The sequence below is a fragment of the Dermacentor albipictus genome, chromosome 6 (genome assembly GCF_038994185.2).
Source record: "Dermacentor albipictus isolate Rhodes 1998 colony chromosome 6, USDA_Dalb.pri_finalv2, whole genome shotgun sequence".
NCBI lineage: Eukaryota > Metazoa > Arthropoda > Arachnida > Ixodida > Ixodidae > Dermacentor > Dermacentor albipictus.
In genome coordinates this window covers 66,830,331-66,853,980 of record NC_091826.1, presented here as the reverse complement: position 1 = coordinate 66,853,980, position 23,650 = coordinate 66,830,331, and the positions used below count along the sequence as shown (strand labels likewise).

Here is a 23,650-nt window from a genome sequence, read left to right as displayed (position 1 = left end):
AGCCGCATCTTAACCTACACACACTTTAAAATTGACAAGAATTAACACGTACGTCTCTAACACTTATGGTGCTGTCGTGTAGCGACGAACGAGGTTTCGGGAGGGCACGCACAATTTTCCTTTGTATGGCATGTCCACCGGGCGACCGCCAATGACAAACATAAACACAAGAGGCAAACGAAGCTATTCACTCCAAAGAAGGCCAGTTGGTAACTACAAAAAGCAGACAGTTGTTTTCCAAAGATGAGTTTTCACACTCGAGCTTCAAATTTTGTCAAAAGGATTGCGCTGAATCCTAAAGGTTTCGTAATCACGTTTTCGCACGTAGCCTTGCGTGCCCGCGAATTCAAGCCTGTTGGCATGCAATATGATTAAGCGCACCAAATACGACCATACTATTTATATAAACAAAGTACACGTCACGTAGGACTATAGTATGAGAGACTCGCAACTACCTCTTATAGTCGTGTGGAGAATCTTGGTCTGATGGTCTCCCTCCCAATTTGACTGATCCATGTCTTTCTTCCTAACCGGTAGCGCTTACCGCACGGTATCGAGAAGAGCTTCTTGTCCTTGCTGAATCTATTTTGGCATATGGAACTCCAGCAGGTTATGGTGATAGAAAATGCCATAAAGCGACGTTGCACTTGCCACAAAAGTTCAAGGCGTTCGCAAACCAAATCAACACAGAAGGGTCTGCGGGGTCGCGACTCCGCAGACGCTTCTCAACCAAAAATGGCGCTGAAGCGCGACTGCAAACAAACGAAGCCGGCACGAGGGCCCACGTGATGCGATTAGGCGAATGGCGACGCAGCGTCGGCCTCGACCAGAGCGCGCGAGAATGGGGGCGGCTTTCTTCAAAGCGTGGTTCCACTTTACGAAGCTTAAGGGGCTTTGGAGGAAAGCGGAGTGCCGCCCGAGACGTGCTAAACGTCGGTGACCCGCGACGAGATGGTGCCATAGTAGCGTGCGCCGTGTAAAAAAAAAATTTCAGGCAGCTATAAGGGATGAAGACGGCAACGTCTTCAAATGAGAACATGCACTGTGGTACATAACAGTCACTGTTCTGGCTAACTTCTGCACAAAAGAAAGCATGGTTCTGTACCAAAAGAGATTCAGCATAAACAAAGATGCCTCAGACATAATAACAATATACCGTAGAAAACGTTTACTCAAAAAGAAAAATACAAGAAGGGGTCCCTAATAACACCGCCAGAGGATCCAATGACGTCTGAATACAGTTAACCAATAACCTCGGTCGAAAGAGCAAGGAAACGCTGGCTAATTCTATTGATAAAGTGATTAAAACGAAGAAAATTTTAGTTGGATCTCTTGAAAGCAAGGTGAGCCTCATCTAAAAGGCAAATGTGATAAGTATAGGACGCCGTCGTACAGGGCCGCTACAGTAACCTCGGTGCTGTATAAACTGATGATGCAAGTCATAAGATTAGAACTGTCGAAATGGCTGGAAAGAAATAATGTACTAGGGGATGTATACAATGGGTTTAGTCGAGCAGGCGCTTTAAAGATAACATTTCTGACCAAGCTAAGTGCATCAAAATTTCAGTGGCTGAGAATTGACCTTTATGGATAGCATTTCTAGATATAAAGGGAGCGTACGGAAGCGAAGACAGGTAGCTCTTATGAGATATTCTCAATCACGAATGCATACAAGACGATTTCATATAGCTGCTGAGGGAGATATATAAGGACAACCGAGTGAAAATTGTATAGGAAAGTCCTAATTCTAATGAAGAAGCATAAATTCGCCAAGGGCTAAACCAAGGATGCTCTCTGCCTCCATTTTCATTCACGTTTTATGTTAAGGGCATAGAAATACAGGTGGAGAACACTCTATTAAGATGTGATATATCCCACACGCGTAATGTACAAATAATGCAGGAGAAGGTTCCCGCTCTGATGTATGCGGACAACAAAGTGCTAAAAGTGGACGATGCAAGGTATACAGGTACATGCAAATATGTGTGGCATATCAGCGACACATCTGCGCCTTAAATTTAGCACTCAAGAATCGCGAATTGATCAAGAGGTGAGTAACTACGCGGCGTCCATTCAGAATCAAGTCATGCCCATAGTCAAGCAAACTTAATACATCGGTGTACACATAGATGAAGGAAAGGCTTGCACAAGCACCCATCAAGATAATCTGAAAAATGAAAGGGAAGCAGAATGCCGCAATAATGAAACAAGTGGCACTCGGGGGCTACAACTAACAGAGGTGGTGCACAGAATCTGGGAAGGGGTCATGGTGTCAGTGCTCACATTCGCAAATGGCTTTCTGTGCCTAAAATGGGACATATTGCCTGGGCTGGATATTACCCAACGAATAATGGGCCGGATTACTTAGGGACCCCACAAAGGAGGCAGTGCAGGGAGAGATGGGTTGGGCCTCGTTTGTAGTCAGAGAAGCACAGAGCGAAATTGGTTTTGAAGAAAGGATCAGGAACATGAATCAAAATAGACGGATTGCTAAAGTGTACAAGTATCTGTACCTAAGAATCATAGACACAATGTAGGAAGAGGTCAGGAAAGTTCGCAACCAATCACAGGTTCACTTAAAGTGTAGATAGACAACCAGGAGTAGTCATATAGAAAGTAATAGAAACAGAGACAGCTAATGGTATGCAAAGAATGGAAACAAAAACAGACTGTAAAGACATTCAAGAATCAGAAAAAAAAAAGATAGAAGGAAAATTATGTACGATAACGCGAATGGAAGTACGTTGCTATTTGCGGCTTGAACTGGTCGCCTAAGGACCAACACATACGGGAGCAAATGTTCGCAGTTAGATGAGGCATGCGTGTGTTCCAGCAAAAAACTCAGTGCCCTTCTCCTCTGTGAAGATGACCAGCAAAGCTGTGTATGTGGACCCCTTAATGGCGAACTGCACCTCCACCGCAGTTCGACCCGGCATTGCACTGTATTCGGGATCGGCCCACGTATGGGGAGTGCTTAGCGCCTGCTTCACCTCCGCTGCGGGTCGGGCCGGTAATGCAATATCATAGGGATCTGCCCACGTACGGGGAGTACTTGCTTACAACAATGACACGAAAATTTCCTTGGACGGTAGAGGCACACAGCTTCGCTGTAAAATCCGTTCACCAGTCAAGACATCCTAACGGAAGACGTAAGGATTCACCCAGCGAAACCAGTACGTAACGCGCAAATTCCACACATGCTTCAAGTTAAAGTAGACGGAAGTATCAACCGGTCAGCGGTCAGCAAAAAAGCAGAGAAGTGACTGATATGACCAAATCCATTGCAGGCATAGGCCATGGTAATAGGTAGTTATGTGAAGTATAAAGTTTGACTGAAGCCCGTGTGGTCAGGATGAAACATGGGTAAAAGGTAGACAAAATTCAGGGCTCAATGCTGTTCGAAGTAAATGTCATAGAAGAAAAGAAGACATTTTGGTTCCCACCCGGGAGCCTTGTTTGTGAAAGGAACAACTGTGTTCGAGCAGTTGTCTTAAATAGGCGTAAACACGTTATGCACGCCCGACTGCACCGACTGCGCGGTGCAGTCTGGATCATGAGTGGCTCAAGATAAAGACGCCAAAATAGTATTTTTTTTCTCTATCACGCACACGTGCTTTACTCAAGTCGATTGCGTTGGCCTCTAAAGCCGCATGCTATGCCAAAGCACTGGCGTTCATAGTTCCTTTCCTAAGGTCATAATTGTGCTCCTTTCAGATTCAGCAGTTTCGCCAGTTTTCACGTAGACACAATACGAGCATGGGACAGCGTACGCAACACCTGGTAATTTCTCTTTTTCTTAATTTGTCCTTAACATTGAGCATCGATTGTCGCCATTTCCTTATGAAAGCAATTTTTTCCTCTGTTTTGACGTAAAATCGCTTTTCACAAGTGTGCCAACGCAACTGGCTGCGGCTGTATGAAAGACCGCTCTGGAGTGGCATGCAACTCTACCCGAAAGATCGCCTGTCGATGCACCGGACCTAGCTCGGTTATTGCAGTTCTGTTTGTCCGACACGTACTTTGGGTTCTAAAGGAATTACTACACACAGGTCCACGGAACGGCTTTGGGAGCTTCGATATCGGTAAGCGACGCAATTTTAAAAATAGAAGCACTTGCGAATCAAACCCTCTCTTCATTTAGCCCTGCCCTGTAGGCAGTTTTTTTTTCGCTACATAGGCGATCGTTTCTGCATCCATGGTGGAACATTTCTGCAGGGTAAAGCAATGATGCGAGGAAAGAACAAAAACGGAAGAAGGTAGAAGGATTGCAACTGGACAACACGAGCGCTGTTTCTACATCATCCACAAATCAGATCAGTCGTTCATTTCGCACTTCAACAGCATGGATGCAGCGATCCAGTTCACGGTGTAAGAGGAATTGACGGCAAGCTACCGTTCCTTGATGTGCTGATAGAAAGAAAGGCGTCTTCTTTGTAAGTTATCGTTTTCAGAAAGCCAACACAGACAGGGCGCTGCTTGCATTCCGTTTCTAGGCAACCAGTTTCTCATAAAAGGGTAGTGGTTTCCACTATTTTAAGACACGCCGAGAAAATCTGCTCGAGACAAAAAGACTACACAGCCGACGCAAGCGTGGTACGGCGAGAATTACCAGCCTGTGTTTATCAAAATTCTTTCTGATATGCTTTTGAAAGATAAACCTGCGCGGCGTCCGGTCAAAAGTGCGCCGTAATATTATATATCCCGTCCATAATTGAAGATTTATGCCGTATTCTGCGTTCTTACAATATTCACGTGGCACACGTGCCAAAGCAGCAACGGCGACAATAGCTCGTTAGGGTTAAGGACAAATTATCAAAACGAAAATTTCCAGGTATTGCGTACGCTGTCCCATCCACGGAATGTGACTAAGTGTATACTGGCGAAACTGATAACTTCGAAAGGATTCTTAAATAGCCCAATTATGACGTGAGGAAAGAAACTGTGAAAGTCAGTGCTTTGGCTTGGCATACCGCTTCAGGAAGCCACTCCCTCAACTGGAAGAAGGAAGGCGTCCTTGCCATAGAAAAAAAAAATTAACTGACATTCCACTCTGTGAAGGAGGATGATTATCGAAGCTCTGTATGTGGGCCAGCTAATGGCGAACTCTCCACTGCTGTGCGTCAAACGCCGTTTGCTCATAAATAGAAAGCAAAGCGTGACTAGTCGCTTCTCCACAACGTTGAACTTTGAAAGATGATTAGGCACCGGGGGGTATACAAAGCCACGTATTGTTGAAAAACGCGGCACGACACCTTTTACTACCGAATCACGGCACGTAGAACAGGCACGAAACTCACCGCACTCCGAGGGCACACACTGATTCACCGTAACCAAGGCGATTGTCCGTTGGTCGACGTCCCACAGTGGATTAATGCTGGTGAAACCACTCCAAAATCACAAGATATCACGCACAGCACAGGGCCCAGAAAATTGGTTCCCCACACACTCCCTCTGAAACCTGGCCGCGGCTCCAGTGACATGTTTGCGGGATCGGGCTACATGGACGGTTCGCATTCGTTTCCGCCTCGTGGTTCTGGCTGGCAGCACGATTGCGGGAGCGCCAGGACGGCAGAGTGAAAGGAAAGCAGACAGGTAAGCGCTTGGAACGCCGACTAAGAGAGGGCGGTGCGAACGTAGACATGGCCGACGCGCGTCAAAGCCGTATCAGTTCTTATCAGCCTAATATATGATACGGTTGTATTTGGACCTAAGGTATTAAAGTTATTTTCGCAAGTTGGCGGATTGCGTAAAGCCTGCTTCACCTCCACCGCGGGGCATTCCGGTATTGCACAATATTCGGCATCGGCCCATGTATGGGGAGAAATTCTGGATCTACACGGCTCGATAGACACACGCAGCTTTTTCCGGAACCTAGCCACATACAGCTTCTCTGTAAAAGGACTACGTCGACGCCTTTATCTTTAGTCACTGATGGTTCAGACTACACCGCGCACTCGAAACAGGAACAATGACGAACTACCATCAGTGTACGCGCGTAGCCTGCGTCACATGTCGAATCTGATTTACGCGAACTGCTTAGACACATTCGTTCCTTTCACCTGCGAACAAGGCTCCTTTGTGGGAGCCGAAACGTCTTTTTTCTATTAACTTTACTTTAGTCTGCTTACTTCCCCGGTTGTTGTCTACCTTTTATGGAGGTGTATAAAGAACAATAAAGAGATATATACAGGAATGCTAGAAGGAAACGCATGGATAGCATACCTGAGAAACTCAAGCAGGCTAGGGGACGATTTCCCCTCGCCACTTTTCAATGGGGATGCGATTAGATTCCCATCATCAGCATCATCCGTAGCCCGGTTGCGGAGACGTCATTGCTAAGGCATGCCGCGAGCGCGTCCACCAACACAACGTATGGAAACAAAGCGTTGTCGTCGGCTTCGGACCCACTGCGCATGCGCTAATTCGCCTGCGCGGCAGCCGCTAGCCAATGCGCTCCGCGTGAGCCACACGTTCTAAAGTTCACGCCTTCTTTCTGAACAATGAGCGATGCAATAAGTGGAAGTTCATTATCTGCCGCTGCTGCTAAACCAGCTGTCCTAGCAGAGGCTCAGGGCCGCAGAAGCGGAGTCTTTGCGATGCGTCCGTACATGTATCCGTTCATTTCTCCGCCCACAAGGCTTGCTTCACAACCATCAAACACTGCGGATGGAGTGTGTCTTCAAGAAGGAGTGTGTGTCGAAAATAAAAAGTGGCCTCTAACTATACCTGCATCTAAATTTCGCGAATTGCGAACACCTAAACTGCTGCGCTCAAATGTTGCAATTAAAGATTATTGTCCGTGAATTTTTCTTCACCTACCAATGCACTGAATTTGTTCACGTTTGTTTTCTAGGAATAAACATATTATCCTAGCGACTGTTGAAGCGCATTTGTGAATTAGGCCGTCAATCTTTGTATAAAAAGACCAAAAATCGCGATATTTCAGAAAATAAAACTATCAAATATACTAGTCTATAACTCAGCAACGAAAAATAATATGGCGCTACCGCTCTTTTTTCTTCCATGGATGCATAATCGTACAAAATGTATTTACCAGACTGGGATAAAATCAGAACGGCAGATTGATCACCAGGGCTTCGTATAGTAGTCTTGGCACTAACAGTCATTAGGAAAGTTGAAGAATTGTAATTGACGTTTTTAATCTGCCATGTATTTACATGTAGACGTTTACCTGTAAGCATGTCTTGCTCATGTGGTCTATATCGGTTCCTGTCTGCATTTGACCGCACCTGCCTATCATCTTCCGGAGAACTCCACACTTCGACGAAGACCGGAACAACGAAACTAAAACCGCAAAAACCACTATAGACTTTACCTTTTTTTCCTGCCGTTGGTGACCATATGGTGTCAATATTCTTAATTCACCCAGCGTTGTGGCTTAGCGGCCAGGGCCTTTAGGTAGCGGCGAAATGTTCTGTTGCTAGATTACTTCAATCCTAACCCCATCAAAGTGGATATTGATTGTTAATCGTCCTTATTCATACTTATATTTCATTGATGGTGCCTCTGAGGTGTGTATGTGTGTCGCCTTCATATCTGTACTTTCGCGCAGTTATATGTTGTTAAGCAAGCACCAGCTAGCCCTACAACTAATTTCCTGCTTATTTTTCATCATGGGATGAAATCTGGTAGTGTTTCTTTTACATTACTTTGAGACCTTGCCTTAAAGGACACGAAGGAAGTTTGGTAATCTTAACCCTCACAATCGAATTTTATGCTTACCCCTAATGCTAATCACACACTCAGACGACAACTGCTGTTTAGCCAGAGCATCTACGCGGGCTTTTCGAGATTGTGTACGTTAGGAGGTGTAATACGCAAATGGCTCCATTGACATATGCCATGATGCAGTACCATGCTCTTCCAAAGTACAATAGAATGAACTCGCCGTTTAAATAGTCTAACGAATACAAGCCGATCTCTGTTTATGCGAAATATGAAAGTGAGAGATGTTGAATTTGTGTTAGCGATGAATGACCTAGTCTAGGACAACTTACGCGGCCCGTACTGTACACCACTAATAGATTACATGAATTTAACTTCAGGCGGCACTGTGTTTGGTGCCATCCGGTCCTTTTAATTAGAGAGACGGCAAGCGTGCTATCCGGATCATGAGCGATAATTCTTTGTGTGCTCCCACTACACGTCCCAACTTCTCCCTATCCACTCTAATTACAACGTTCTCGCTGCTGATGCTGCGTCCTTTCTTACCTCTGTTATTGGTTTGTAAACGAATCATGAGAAGAGTGCCCGGGAAACTTGGTGTAGTTAGTACTCATTGCCAAGTATAGACGTTTTCATTCAGGACAGCGAGAGCCCCTTCTCTTGACTGCGGTGTGGAAATACGACGATATGTGAGGCAGCGTCTTCAATGCTTTTGCGCACGGTGCGTAGGCTTGAGAATGCTTTAGCTCGAGAGATCCTTTCTAAATCCATTGAAAAGTAGAAATCACTTTTAGAGTGCTGCTCTTAGACGCACGTCCCTGCGTTGAGCGTCGGCCTCGACGTCACCGCAACCAAGCAAACGCGGTGGATGAAATACGGATGTGCCTTGGGTTACAACATTTCAATGAAAAACGGTTTGACCAATAACTACTATCGAACATATCGCGGAATTTATGTGGCTAAATGCTCAAGACAGGCCTAGTTCTTAGCAAATGCGACACTTTGCTGCCAAAATTAGCGCGTAAACATAAGACAGTAACACAATTAGCCTTGCACACCATTTCATAGAAACGGCTTTGTAAACGAATAATCAGAATTCGAACACATTTTGCGTAGTCACACGTACAAGGAGATACAAGAACTGGTGCTATAATCCCAGGATACTTTACCGTAGCGAATAGTCCTTGAGTACTCGCAGGATGCAATTTCACACATGCGGCCTGCGTTGAGGGAAACATTTAAAATGATAGTAGTGCAAATCGCTTATTCATTTGGGTGACAATTTCGCGCATCAAGTCTGCTGATTCCAGCAGTAGACCTCGGCCGGCATAAAAGGTTCTGGTTAGAATCTTGTATTCCTAACACTTAACCACCATCGGCGTTACCTGGAGCCATAGGAATGGCGTATTGGCAGCGCCGAATTATCACGTAGGCCTATACACTTGAGTCCTCCATGCAGCAGTCAAAACCCTTGCACTGAGCTACAGCATTGAAGGCCACATCAACTGAAAGCGCACCAGTCCTCGAGTTGGCAAGGGTCGTGTAGATTCTGAGCTGAGCTTTTCATTAAAGTTGTTTGCGTAAAGCCTGAATGCGAACTAGTGGAGACTTAATTTTAGGAGTGATAACAGTAACTCTGGCCATTGTTATGCTGTGCACAGCAGCACCGCAGAGTAGCACATTACCAAAGTTATGATTTCCCTGTGTCTACCAAGTTGTGTGAGCTTAGCTTACGAAGCAAGATATTTGAGAGTATTAAGTATACAACATTGCGTTTCCTATCCCAACAACAGCACTACGGGAGCAAAGCAAGCACATTTCGGTGTTACACAAGGTCTTATGGGATTCCGTGCGTGCCTCAGTGCATTCATGTTTCATCTGCACCACTTTCTACTGAGTAACTACATCATTTTGACGCTTCGTCAAATCGCGCATTGTTGGTCTCTTATGTGCTTCCAGCATGCGATCTGCTAAGTTGTCGTCGTGAGCGCGAGTGTCGCGCTGTGACCATTGTTCGCATACACCGGTCGCCGTGCGGTGGTACACAGGTTCAGGTTTGTCACGCATTCAATGTAACATCGGTGTTTTATTTTGCAAACCCATACGTTCGGGAGTTAAGTCACAGCAGTTTACCTGACGCTTATAAATGAATCGTTTTCATGGGCGATGCTATACTGTTTTTGGTCATGATTACGAACTCCAAGAGAAGTCTCTCTAGCCTTCGCAGTGTTGCCTGATAAGTTTGAAACGAGCAATAGCTAGTAGGTGAGAGAGCGGCATTTTCGTGAAATTGAAAGTAACATGAGCGATAGGTAAACAAGGAGTGATTTAACTAGCTTGCTACTCCGCACTGGGTAAGGACAGGCATGAACGATGGTGATCAAAAGGTGCGTTTGCAGATGTTCAATTTCTAGGTTTGTTCCCGATCTGCCATACAGAAAATATAGTCTTCTCTTCGAGAACTTAAGGAAGAAATGTCTCCCACCTTGATATGATGTTTTAGCCCGGGGACTTTTTTCACACGAGGACGATAAGGGACACACACACAGCGCTTGTGTTTGTCTGTTAGGTCAGGTTCTTGGGAGGATATCTTGCACGCAAAGGCAACCTTGGTGCGAATATTAGACAGCCTTTGAAGACGAAATGCGATCTTTTCTCACTGCACTCTCATAACTTTGAAGAAGCTTTATTTACAGCATTTACATGCAGGAGCACTCCTATTAAAACGTCGTCATAGCTGGCAAGAATCGACAAGCAGGGCGCGATCACAGCTATAGAGTTGCTCTGCACGTTTCACTACTTGGTCCATTAACAACGCAATAAGTGGGAGTCACAATGATCGTATAAACGCAGGCTCACCGAGAAAAATTGCGTCGGCCCATATGGCGGGGTCGTTGTTGAGGATGCGCCGGGTCCCTTTTATACGCTGGCCTCAACGCGACGCTTGGTAGGTGCGACCAGCATGGCGGACGAACAGGTCCCAGCTGCATTCTCCTGGAGACGTCAGTAGGGCCGGCTGCTGGATCGGCACTTAGGTATCGTTGGCGCATGGGTCGTAGGCGCGTGCTCCGGGAAGTGTCGGTCGGGCCCGGGCGCAGGAGCAGCGCCCAGCAATGGTCAGTGGGGCCCAGGTTGTGCCGCATGCCCGAGTCTTGTCGCCTGGTTGGCAGTCGGCTCCATCCATCACGCTCAGCTCGACCGTGAAACGTCGTCCTTGCACATCCCAGGAAGGTTCCGGTCGCCTGGAATGGCAGGGCTACCCCCTGGTTCTGCCTAGAGAAGGTGTTCTTTTTCCGCTCCACGAGCCAGCACTGCCTCCTTGTGGCCAGTCTTTCCAGCCCACGCAGCGCACGCTCTCTCCCCTCGTGCATCGCGCATCTTTTTTCCCTCCTTCTCCCTCTTCAGCTTTCGTCCACCTGTCTGCTATTCTCTTTTTCCGGGCTTTTGCTTTGAGTGTGTTGCAATCGTCGACACAGCGTCTCAACAGAAGTCCGACGTCGTGCGTATCATATCACAAATGCACCCTCCCCCCTTCAAGAACGTTTTTTTTTGTTAAAAAAAACTGCAGGTAGACACATGCACGAGAGTAGAAACAAGAACAAGTGTTCAGAGTTCAAGTAGATCCCCAATGTCCATGGAGGATAATTGCTCTGATCAGAGTTTATGCATTTATAATGAAATGCCTGTACTGTCGCGCCGGCTCATGTAATCGGCATCTGCATTTCCAGATACTTTTGTTCCACACGGAAGACCAATTTATTTTATTATTTGATTACAAATGCTGCTATCTCATTTTAGAGACATAGCAGAGGTGGGTTACATATCTTATGAACCTAACGTCAACCAACGTGGCTAGGCAGTTCTTTCTGAAATTGATTAGTCGGCAATGAACGCAGAGAATCATCTAAGGTATTCCATAATTCAACAGTGTTTGGAAAAAAAGAAAACTTGTAGCAATCTATTTTTGGAACGAAGGGATCTATGTTTAATGGGTGAGTACTTCGGTTTACTCGCGCAGTAGGTGTGGTTAGCGAGATAGGCGCTTCAATGTTAGATGATCCGTGAACGATTTTGTGCAGCAGACTGCACAAAACTTTAAAAATTAAATTATGGGGTTTAACGTGCCAAAACCACTTTCTGATTATGAGGCACGCCGTAGTGGACGACTCCGGAAATTTCGACTACCTGGGGTACTTTACCGTGCACCTAAATCTAAGTACACAGGTGTTTTCGCATTTCGCCCCCACCGAAATGCGGCCGCCGTGGCCGGGATTCGATCCCGCGACCTCGTGCTCAGCAGCGCAACACCATAGCCACTGAGCAACCACGGCGGGTGCACAAAACTTTCTGCAAGACTAAGCTCCAGCGAAGCACCCCGCGATTCAAATATTAAGCCTGCGAAAGATATTGCAGCGGCTGATGGTCCGTCTACACCACGATGCGGCGTGGTTACTCTTGTCTAGTTCATCGGAGATATTAATCGCCTCAATTCCTTTGCTCTGTTCAATTTCAAAACTGGGAAGCGGTGTTTCGTTCTCTGCCTCTTCGACGATGACAAACGCTGAAGCTTGACAAGGTGGGATAGAGTGTTCCTCGTAGCGTTTTAACATATTTATGTGAAAGAGCTTCTTACAATGGCATAAGTCCAGCCATTAATTAAACTCATTCTTCTTTTTAGTCACCGCGAATGGTCCCTTCCATTGCGCAACCAATTTGCTGTTATCTGTTGGGAGCAGGATCAACGCTCGATCACCGACCTTCAGTTTCCGGCACTGGGAACCCCTGTCAAAAAATTTCTTGTGTGTCTGTTGAGCTCGCAGACAGTTTTAATGTGCTAGTATCGCTCATAAAAGATACGTAGAATCCAGGGTCGACGAGTGCTTGGACAAGTACACCGTCTATTTTAACGTCTATGACGCTTGTCTTTGGGGGCACAGACATAGCATATACTGAAATTGGAGGCAATGCAGCACCACCTCTGACGGCTGCATTTCTTAGTTTTCCGAAAGGGTGAGACCGCAAGCTGCAGGGGACGAAAGGCGACGTGTTTGCGGTGAACGAGACTAGTGTCAGTGCGGCGATGGTGAGCGACTGTACCAGGTGTTCCTAGCATAGTTGTCGGCGCTGTTAGACTTGGCGGTAGGCGAAACATTGCGGACATTTCCACTAAAACGGCTCAGGCTGGTCGGCGTGTGAGGTGTTGAGGGCAACGAGTTCCGACAGTATCGGGCGACATGACCAATGCTGTGAGAGGTGAAGCACATCGGCTGGGTGTCCGCGATTCTCCATTCAGTCGTGTTGCGATAGCGAGGAGAGAACCGTCGGTGTAGAGTGAAAATAGTAGAAGGGCGTTCGTTGGCTCTGGGGTTGGCGACAGCACTGACAGAGTGTAGGCCAATGTTTTCAAGTTCCTGGTGAACTATGGCATGTACGAGGGGAACTGAAAAAGGCGTAGCATCAGGGATACGCGAGCAGAAAGCTGCGGGCGCCATCGCATCCAGTTCACGTCTAACGAGTCGCACTGCGTCCTCGGATGGCGACGCATGCTGCTGTGCGGGTTGACCTTCACACGTCGACGTCGCGGCAGTATTGGGAAGTCTGGTGAATGATAGCGAGGCGCGTCGGCTTTTGGCCTGCTCGAATTGTCGGCACTCTTTAATGATTGCACCAAATGTAGATCAGCTTTTGCACATGAGCAGACTAAACGCGTCACCAGCAATGCCCTTAAGCACGTGCCCGATCTTCTCAGCTTCTGTCATGTCGTGATCGGTCTTACGACAAAGTTCCAGCACGTCCTCAATGTTCGAGACATAGGACTCCATGGAAGATTGGGCACGGGAGGCCAGTTACTGCTTTGCGGCAAGTTTACCGCCAGCTGGTTTGCCAAACAACTCTGGCAATTTCTCTTTGCATTGGTCCCAGCTGGTTAGCGCCTCTCCGTGGTTTTCGTACCACACTTTTGCCGTGCCGCTTAGGTAGAGCAGGTTAGCTAGCATAAGCGTAAAGCCCCATCTGTTGATTTCACTGACGCGTTCGTACATAGCCAACCAGTCTTCAACACCGGCACCATCGGCCCCTCGGAAAGTTCCCGGATCCTTAGGTTGCACAACCACAACCGAAGGGAACAGCGAGATAGCTGGCGATGGTGACGTTGGAGGCGGCAACGTTCACGATCTCGCATGCTCACCGTCATTAATGGCGAGGATGGTGATGCGACATTCACTGCGGAGCTCCACTTCTAGCCGTGGTACCCTGCACCTCCACCAATATGTTACGGGGATGTTGGATGTATAGATAGACTGTATTTACAATATAAATACAAGCCGAATCAATGGGGTTAAAATGGCTGACAGCAAGAACACGCAGCAGCCAGCGTCTCACGATCTTCTTCTTCCTCTCTCTTCTTTCATCCTTCCGTAACAATATAATAAGAGTATCCGGCAACCGAAGCATCCCGCGGCTCATTACTTACTGCAAAAGAAGAAGTAACAAAATTGAACTTTCACCATGCGACAATTTGCGGCCCCGCAACAATGTACCTTTTTATTTTGTGGGGCGCAAGCACGGAAATGAAGAAACGCAAAGGAAAGCACGTTGGCCACAATCGAATGCCTACTTTGGGCACGTAATGTGGCTACCGAAGAAATATCGAAGAAAACGTGAGACGCTTGGTCCACATAGCCATACGCATACTGCTTGGTATCTTACACCAGCGAGACAAAATTTTCCGGAGTGGTTGCGCTCGAGCGAACGCGTTGAAATCCATTGAATCCCCGCAGATATGGCGCCGAGTGCCCATGTATTGTTTCTTTTTTTCGTCTGCTAGCCGGAAAGCGTCGCCAGAGAAAAACGAACGCGCAACAAACCGGCTGTGCGGTTCACGGGGAAGCACGAGAAAAACGCGTATGCTCCGGCTGGCTATGGCAGCCTGTGGGTGGCGAGAACAATAAAATTGAAGAGGCTCAATGTGGTCCTCACGAATAAAGACAAAGTAGAAAAAAACATAACAATACAGTTACCTTTCCTTGCTTTGGTGTCTTGATCTCGATCCTTTGCCGCAGGTGAAAAAATATGTTGATCTTTTCTGTTAACCCGAAAGCACAAATGAAGCACCACAAAAGCTTCGTCTCATCAGACCTCGCTGCATGCTTTGTCAACTTGTCTGATAGTGTGTTGATTTGGCTTGTCTCGTCGTATGGTCCAATGTAGTACTTCAGAAAACCGAATACACCGTTGGCGTGAAATTTTTATAACAGCATTAAACCCACAAAGTTCAGTAATCGAAGATTAAAATCATGACTTTGGAAATACCAATGTATCTTTCACATTAAAAGTTTCCGAATTGCAATCCACGCACTCCGTAGATTTCGCAGCCTCCACGAAATGCCATGACGAGCCCGCTCGCCATTAAAACGCCTTCGGAACTTTGTGTTTGGATGGGCCTCCTTGCTTTACGTGACTTCAGGTGCATGGGCGTTGCCACGAAATCCAGCCTGAGCTTGCAAAGTACGCGCTGAAATATCTGTGTCTTTTCGAGCGTGAAAGACATTGTAGACCCAATCCTGGAATCCTGGATGATTGCCTGCGGCGGGGGCTGTTTTGGTCGGCGGTGCATGACAGCATGAGAAAATTGCTATGAGTTCTTATGAAAGTAAGTATTTTCCTTCGTTCTTCGGCTCAGACCAACCGCAATAAGCAGGCACGTACCCAGGGGGGGGCCCGGGGGGGCCCGGGCCCCCCCCGAAATCAAGTGGCATACCCCTCCCCCCCTCCCCACCCACGCCACCACTCCTCACACATTCCTAAAGCGCCGCCAGATTAATGTTGAGACTTGGCAGCTGTTCATCGGTCAGCCTTATGCTGCCTTTTTCACTCCTTTTAGATGGCGGTAGTTATCGGCATCTCTTGTAATGTGAAGGACAGTTTTCTCATAGATTCCGCACCCGCGCGATTAACTCGAGATGCGTTCAGTTGTCACCATCTATTCAACCGTCACGCGCATAGCTCTTGCTTTTGTTAGTTCAACCTTCTTTGTTTAGGCTGATCCTGGGACCAGGAGAGGGATGCGGCTGTTACTTAGCTGGTCTGTATACTCTCATGGAACGAGTTGCGGCCGTACAAAACGCCAATAGCGTTTAAGTTTTCCCTGTGCTTCATTATTTCCTTGAGTTACTTACGGCTCGCCCCGATGCTGGCAGATGCCCGGAACCATATACACGTGATATGGGTTAGATAAGGTGGGAAATAAAATAATGTGAAAGAGCGTCCATCATGAAACCCTGCAATAATCCTTAAACCCATAAGCAAGATGACTGTCGCCCGTTACCTCGTCTGTTTTTCCCTAATTGTATAGCACTTGTCGTGGAAAATTGGCAACTGGAAACAAAAATCGCAAGGAGTTGAGAAATTAAGCGATCTACTAAGGGAGAGAGCCAACGCAATAACCAAACATGTTGACCGTTGTTTATGAGAATATTTATGGATCAACATCTTTTTATTTAAAAAGGAAGTAGAGGAAACGCCGCCGGAAGTGGAGAATAATTACTTGCTTTGAATGACGCTTCTACAGTTATCGGTCGAACCGCCTCACGTAGCCACTTCTCTGCTGTGCTTATGTGAGTATGTTTTTCTAACCTTTCTCGGTGAGCGCAGTACGTCTAGAATCGCAGAGTCCTGCGCTCTACGCGGTTGTATGGGACGTACTGGCGGCCGCACAGCGTTACGCAATTCGCGGAACTGTCAGAACTGATCCACAAGACGAAAATAACTGATATTCGAAACTATAACATGAGAAAGACTGAAGAAGCCGTAAAAAAATGAACGCAGCCTGAAATCAGTAAAAAAGAAACCTGGCATAGGACAAACCATGATGTATGCACTAAAAGATAAGAAGGATAATATCATAAGCAATCTCGAAGATACAGTAAAAGCAGCGGAAAAATTCTAAGCTGACCTGTATACAGTACCCAGAGGAGTCACGATACCTCACTTAGAAACAGTAATGAACAGGATACAGAAACTCTCCTATAACTAGCGATGAGGTCAGAAGGGCCCTGCAAGACATGAAACGATGAAGAGTGGGAGGAGAACGTGGAATAACAGTCCATTTAATCGAAGATGGAGGAGACATAATGCTTGAAAAACTGGCGACTCTTTATACGAAGTGTATATCGACTGCAACGGTCACAGAAAACTGGAAGAATGCAGACATTATACTAATCCACAAAAAAGGAGACGTTAAAGAATTGAAAAATTATAGGACCATTAGCTTGCTCCCATTATTATATAAGATATTTGCCAAAATAATCACCAATAGAATAAGGGCAACGCTGGATTTTGTCAACCAAGGGAACAGGCTGGCTTCAGGAGGAGATACCTTACAATGGATCACATCCATGTCATCCATCAGGTTATCGCGAAATCTGCAGAGTACAATAAGCCTCTCTATGTGGCTTATAGAGATTACGAAAATGCATTTGATTCAGTGGAGATACCAGCAGTCTAGAGGCACTGCGTAATCAAGGACTACAGAACGCTTACGTAAAAAGCTTGAAAAATATTGCTACATGCGTGTGGTATTTGTTTGTTTGAACGAGGTGCGTGGGCGCCATCACTCCAGAAAAGAGGAGGAAGAACGAACTGGGCTCGCGCTGTGAATCTAAACGGTCAGCGCTGCAACCATTGTTGTAAATATAATCTGTAAATAGTTTCTCGTCTTACTGACTCGTCCTTCGCGTAAGAATATATACAGAGGTTCTACAGCTACCTTAATTCTACACAAGAAAAGCAGGGAGATACCTATAGAGAAATGGGTCAAACAGGGAGACACAATTTCTCCAAAGCTATTCACTGCGTGCTTAGAAGAACTCAAGCTATTAAACTGGGAAGGCTTAGGAGTAAATATCGACGGCAAATATCTCAGCAACCTTCGGTTTGCCGATGACATTGTTCTATTCAACAACAATGCAGACGAGTTACAACAAATGATTGGATACCTTAACAGAGAGAGTGTAAGAGTGGGGTTGAATATTAATATGCAGAAGATGATAATGATAAATTGCCGGGCAAAGGAACAAGAGATCAGGATCGCCAGTCGGCCACTAGAGACTGTGAAGGAGTACGTTTACCTAGGTCAATTAATCACAGGGAACCCTGATCATGAGAAGGAAATTCACAGAAGAATAAAAATAGGTTGGATCGCATACGGCAGACATTGCCAGCTCCTGACTGGAAGCTTACCATAATTATTGAAAAGTAAGGTGTGCAATCAGTGCATTTTGCCAGTGCTGACATATGGGGCAGAGACTTGAGAATGAGTTAAGGACCGCGCAAAGAGCGATCGAACGAAGATTGCTAGGCATAACGTTAAAAGAGAGAAAGAGAGCCGTTTGGATCAGAGAGCGAACGGGTATAGATGATATCCTAATTGACATCAAGAGGAGAAAATGTAGCTGGGCAGGTCATGTAATGCGCCGGTTAGATAACCGTTGGACCATTAGGGTTACAGAATGGGTACCAAGAGAAGGGAAACGCAATCGAGGACGACAAAACACTAAGTGGAGCGATGAAATTGGGAAATTCGCGGGCGCTAGTTGGAATCGGTTGGCGCAGGTCAGGGGTAAATGGAGATCGCAGGGAGAGGCCTTCGTCCTGCAGTGGACATAAAACAGGATGATGATGATGATGATGGAGGTGGTGGGCCCCCCCCGAAAAAAAATCCTGGGTACGTGCCTGGCAATAAGTATACATGAGCAGCGTCTACGTATAGCGGCGCTAAGAAGGAAACACTTCGTGAGGGTTTGCCATGCCATTTGTCTATTTGCTTGTAATGTCATATATGTTTTAGTACTGCACATCGTTTTCTCACTTCTCTTTAGAGACCAACCATGTATCACCCTTTAATGTTATCTACGTATCACAGCACTGAAAACAATAAAAATCAAGCATCCTCTGTTAGAAAGCTGCTTCATTGTAATTCTCTTTTCTCAAGAACATTCAACCGGCCAGACTTTACAAGCGTTATATTGACAAAATCTTAGGCGAATGATTAGCTTCCTCTGCGAATGTTGCAGAGGTGTTGCCGATAAGTCAGAAGGAAGCCTGACTTTGTTGACACAAAAGCTGTGATGTTCTTTTCTTGTCGCCTTAGCTGGTACATACATCCTACATAAGCCGTCCAAGCTTACGCGTTAGCCCAGCTGTTGTTAGTTTAATTGTTTTATCTACTCCATGTATACTTACGCAGTAATACTACAAACAATATCCTGGCGGTGGATAGATGTCCAAGCACTTCATGAATCTCATACCACGCAAACAACGAGATAATTTTTTTCTTCATTTTTTTTAATACATTTGCAGACTTTGGCTGGCCAACCCACAACAGATAAATACTAGACTACGCATTTCTTATTACAGCATAGAAAAGTGCTTTAAGGCCGTATTTCTGCTTTGTGTACTTTCACGGCGTCGCGAGTGGCTCAAGTACCATGCGTACGGAGCATGGGACCACTCCCCTACGCATCCGGGCAGCAAGCATTTGAATTTTCTTTTAGCTGTTGGGTGCTCGGAAAGCTCGCGTTATGGTCCGGGGACAAGTGCGGGAATTGGAGGCGGGCTACCGGTTCGAAAAACAGAATCGTAGAACACGGTCTTGGTAACTCCACGTTCGGATTCAGCCCGCGGACAGCCATAAGTGGTCCCGGCAAACACACCTCCAGTGAGACTGATGCACGCAGTGTGGCGGCGCCCCGTCCCAAACCCTTTGCCGACAAGAGACGCCGCCGAAGTACGGACCGGCCGAGCAGTATGTCCACATCAGGATAAGCACATCATGGCATCTCGCCGATGCCACGATGCGATTATCAGAAAGACAGGCGCGGTTGTAGATCAAGAGAAAATAGTTTTTCTTTCCAATATCGTTAAGAGCAGGCCCACATCCCAAGCAATGTGGCCTACAAAAATTTCGACCCTCATCGGCAATAGTGTCTGTGGACGCGCCAATTGCCTACCAACCTCGTTTGCTTGGCTGCTATATATATATATATATATATATATATATATATATATATATATATATATATATATATATATATATATATATATATATATATATATATATATATATATATTGTAAGCACTATTAACGTACTTCGTCGTTTTCATTTGTACATAGCCATCATCATCTTCCCTCTTCTTCGACTTCTTCGCGCGTGAGCTGCGGGCGCTGCCTTTTTTGGAATAAACAGCGCTGGGCAACTTGATCGGTCTCGGTATTATAAAGTGGTGGAGGTACGTCAAGATCCCGACGTCCTCTCGCGTTCCCGTCCTCCCTGGAGCTCCGTTCCGGTCGCCGCCTGCACCCAGCTACCCCTACAACAATGGACACTTCCAACCCCGGCCCTTCCGGCGCCTCTAACCCTCCCACAGAGACGACCCCGCCTGCGGCGCCCTCTTGGACTGTGACGAGCCCTCAGCGCGATCCCTCTGTCTTCGCCGGACTCCGCGGTGATGACGTAGACGATTGGATCGACCACTACGACCGCGTGAGTTCTTGCAACAAGTGGAATGACACCCAGAAATTGAGGCACGTCGCCTTCTACTTGACCGGTGTTGCAAAGACGTGGTATTTCAACCACGAATCCGACATCGCGGATTGGTCCACGTTTACCTCGAAGCTGCGGCAAATCTTCGCTTCCTCGTCTGGCCGTGCAGAAGTCGCCAAACAGAAGCTGGGAACGCGGCGCCAACTTCCCCAAGAGTCTTACACCTCATACATAGAGGATGTCTTGGCTCTGTGCCGCCGTGCGAATCCTAGCATGACGGAAGCCGAACGCGTTCGCCACATCTTAAAAGGCATTGGGCCTGTCGCATTCAACGCCTTAATCGTGCAAAATCCGGCTTCTGTCCAAGACATCACTTCAACGTGTCAACGCCTCGACGAGCTGCAGTCTATTCGTCTTCCCCATGACAGCAGCGATCCTCAGGTTCCCCATTCTCCAGATCTACGTGCTCTTATCCGCACCATCATCCGCGAAGAGCTTCACCTACAAGACCTCAGCCGTCCACCTGCTGCCTGCGCCCCAACCCCCACCTTCGACTTGCGCGAGGTCGTAAAGCAGGAGTTGACAGCGATGACCACGCCCACGACGCATCTTGCTCCGGTAGCGCGCTCCACACCTACCTACGCGGATGTTGTTTCGCTACCCACCCCTACCGTGCCTTCCGTGCCTTCCGTGCCTACTGGCGTTTCCTATGACCATTTGGCTTCGATGGGACCCAGAGCACTTGCTGCGCCGTCGTACCCTCAGTGGCGTCCACCTCGTCCGGTTTGTTTTTACTGCGGTATACGCGGCCATATATCCCGCTTCTGCCGCCGGCGCCAGCAGGATGAAAGGCGAGGCTATGCTGAGCACGAAAGAGACCGCACTCGCCGATCAGCCGACTACTATTCCGGACCGTACTCGTCCCCGCCACAGCGTTCTCCGTCTCCACCAGCTGCTCCCAATCTGCCTCATAGTTCCCGTTCGGCCAGACGTCGTTCTCCATCCCCTTACCGGCGCTCTACATCACCGCTTCGCCCCACTTCCCATTTTGTCGACCAGCACTCGGAAAACTAACTGTTGCAGTTTTTGGAGGGGAAACTGCTTCTTATCGGTCTTCAAAAATTCCTCCTGTTCGCCCGGCCAACATGCTTTCTGTGACTGTCGAAGGTGTTCCCGCGTCAGCTCTCATCGATACCGGTGCCGCCGTTTCTGTTCTGCGGAGTGATCTGTGTTCGCGGCTCCGTAAAGTAAAAACGCCTTATCTTGGACCTATTTTGCGTGGTGCTAATAATGCATTCATTCACCCTGACGGACAGTGTACTGCTCGTGTTCTCATCGACGGCATACGCCACCACATCGAGTTTCTCATCCTTCCAACGTGTATCCATGAAATTATACTGGGTTGGGACTTCCTACATTCTGCTTCAGCCGTCATTTCATGTAGAGAGGAAGTTGTCCACATCACGGATACAGAGCTTGAACCTGTTGCGGACTCTTCACTTTCATGCGTGAACTTGACCATCGCTGCCGACTACGTCCTGCGTCCTGGTCACGACGACGTTGTAGCCGTAACATCCAGTCAAATCGCCGACGGAGACGCCCTAGTCGCCCCTTCTTCCCGCTGTACTTCTCGCGGAATTCTCATTGCCACCTGTCTCGTCCGGTTTTCACGCGGCTGCGCCCTTCTGTCTGCTTGCAACACGACCCCAGATCCTGTGATGCTGCCCAAAGGGATGACTGTGGCAACCCTCGCGGACACTCAACCTATCTCTCTAGTCACGCTTTGCCCTTCTTCATCGCCAGCCCCAACCTCAGGTTTGGATGATTCTTTCCCTCCTCCAGCCGTTCTTGGTTCTGACCTAACAGCCGCGCAGTCCGAAGCCCTAATGGTGGTCTTGGCAAAACACAAAGCCTGTTTCGACAGCTGTTCCCCTGTGTTGAGCCAAACTCCTGCGGCTACACACTGCATCGAAACCGATGGTTCCGCTATTATACGACGACGCCCCTATCGTGTATCGCCGTCCGAACGAAAGGTCATTGAACAACAGGTTGCTGACATGCTTTCGCGGAAGATAATACGACCTTCATCTAGCCCATGGGCGTCTCCCGTGGTCCTGGTAAAGAAAAAAGATGGCTCAGTTCGCTTTTGCGTGGATTATCGAGCGCTCAATAAGATTACACGCAAGGACGTATATCCAATCCCTCGAATTGACGACGCTTTGGACACACTACAAGGGGCGGAGTATTTCTCCAGCCTTGATCTTCGGTCAGGATATTGGCAAATTCCGATGAACGAGACTGACAAAGAAAAGACCGCATTCGCTACACCGGATGGCCTTTATGAATTTAACGTGATGCCTTTTGGCCTTTGTAATGCTCCTGCCACATTTGAACGCATGATAGACAACGTCCTTCGTGGTCTAAAATGGAAGACATGCCTCTGTTATCTGGACGATATTGTCATCTTTTCGTCTGACTTCAGCCAACATCTTCATCGATTAGACGAAGTTCTCAAGTGCCTTGCGAATGCTGGTCTCCAAATCAATACAAAAAAATGCAAATTTGCAAGCAAAACAATAAAAGTATTGGGCCACGTCGTCTCAAAAGCTGGCATCCAGCCTGACCCCGAAAAGATTAGTGCCGTTCTTCAGTTTCCTCGCCCCCGGCAACAGAAAGATCTACGTAGTTTCCTCGGCTTGGCGTCATATTTTCGTAGATTTATACGCAACTTCGCAGCAATAGCAGCTCCTCTACACAAGCTACTGGTTACCGGTGCCTCTTTCACGTGGACTAGCGACTGCGAGTCGGCTTTTCAAGCTCTCAAGCGGCATCTTACTTCCGGACCAGTGCTTCGCCACTTCGATAATCGTGCCCCCACCATACTCCATACTGACGCAAGCGCACAAGGTATTGGCGCAGTACTTCTGCAACGTGATAAAGAATCTAAAGAGCAAGTCATAGCATATGCCAGCCGAACACTTTCTCCAGCTGAGCGGAACTACACCATTACAGAGCAAGAGTGCCTGGCTATCGTTTGGTCGATTCAGAAATTTCGCCCATACCTTTACGGCCGCCACTTCACCATCGTCACCGACCATCATGCTCTGTGTTGGCTGTCATCAATGAAAAACATGTCAGGACGCTTAGGACGCTGGATACTGCGCTTGCAGGAATATGACTTCACTATAACATACAAGTCTGGAAAACGCCATCATGATGCAGACGCATTGTCTCGTTGCCCACTCTCACTCTCTCCCGGTAACGCGCCGTCGTCTTTCCAACCACGTCGTTCCGATGATACGCTTGCCTCCCACCAACTCTCGATAACGCCCCTGGACCAAGTTACGCTTTCATCACGCTCTGATTTCGTCTCGCTTCAGCGGGCCGACTCCTACTGTCGAGCTCTCATGGATCGCCTTAGT

General features: G+C 47.3%; 1 protein-coding gene and 1 pseudogene across 1 annotated transcript in view; both read left to right on the top strand.

Moving 5' to 3' along the window:
• LOC139061144 (uncharacterized) overlaps window positions 1-23,650 on the top strand; it is a 182,253-nt gene that overhangs the window by 150,181 nt on the left and 8,422 nt on the right. The window lies entirely within an intron of this gene.
• LOC135917373 (U2 spliceosomal RNA) lies at window positions 5,640-5,816 on the top strand (annotated as a pseudogene).